The following is a 999-nucleotide window of genomic DNA, read 5'->3' as shown; positions in this document are numbered from 1 at the left end:
GGGGCAGTCTTTTAACATGATTTCTCGTCCAAAGTTTTTTCAACCAAATCTTTTTCGTTTATTCAGAGGCGCACTAACACCTGGAATGGCATCTGTTAAGACCTGAGACTCACAAACCATCTGAGGTCGATACATTTCGGTGTACCGTACTACGAGACGTATTTGCTCATTCCGTCTGTTTTCCACCTCTGGGTCAAGAGGAACCATTTGCCCAATACTACGCAAAAACAAAACAATTAGCCAAATGTTCTGTCCGTAACTTGTGAACAATAAAAATAAGAGCAGCAGAACTACCCAAAAATGTGTCATCTTTTTGCTTCTTTTATTTCTAAGTCCACAACTCACCAACACAGACCGACAAAACAGTTGTCGAGCTGTTTCGTCGTAGTTCTCTGCTTGCATGAACAGTCAAACCTGCACTAAAGACCACCTGTATAAAACAATCACTTGAACAAACGGCCACTTCCTATTTCCCCCCTTGCGTCTTTCCCCAAGGACCTTACAACAAAACTATATAGCCCCCTTAAATTGTTTTTTTTTCCCCAAATTATAATGACCTTTGCAAGACGGTCACCTGTACAAGACGGCCACTGTCTCCTCGATAATGGGTGGCCCTCTTAGAAGGTTTCGACGGTACAATAAGCTTACAGTTAGCGAAACACGGAGCATACACCACTGCTGCATGGGATTTTTATTATTATTATTATCTCGAACAATAATTCAAAACATGAATATTGAAACAACGATGGACAAGCAGTGCAGAGAGAAAAGACAACGGGGATACGGAGGAATGGCGAAAGGATAGAATAGAGAAAATATTATTTGTGAGCAGTGGAGGGATTCTATACCCCGGGGATTTACAGATTGATGATTTCTTGTCCGTGTCTCGTCTATCGAGGTTTGACTGCTTGGCGGGTGGGTTCATTTCTTCGACTTGAAAGAGGAACAGCGAGAGAGAAAGAGAGAGAGAGAGAAAGAGAGAGAGAGAGAGAGAGAGAG

This window comes from Aplysia californica, unplaced genomic scaffold (assembly GCF_000002075.1).
Source record: "Aplysia californica isolate F4 #8 unplaced genomic scaffold, AplCal3.0 scaffold00145, whole genome shotgun sequence".
Taxonomy (NCBI): domain Eukaryota; kingdom Metazoa; phylum Mollusca; class Gastropoda; order Aplysiida; family Aplysiidae; genus Aplysia; species Aplysia californica.
This window is presented reverse-complemented; position numbering follows the sequence as displayed.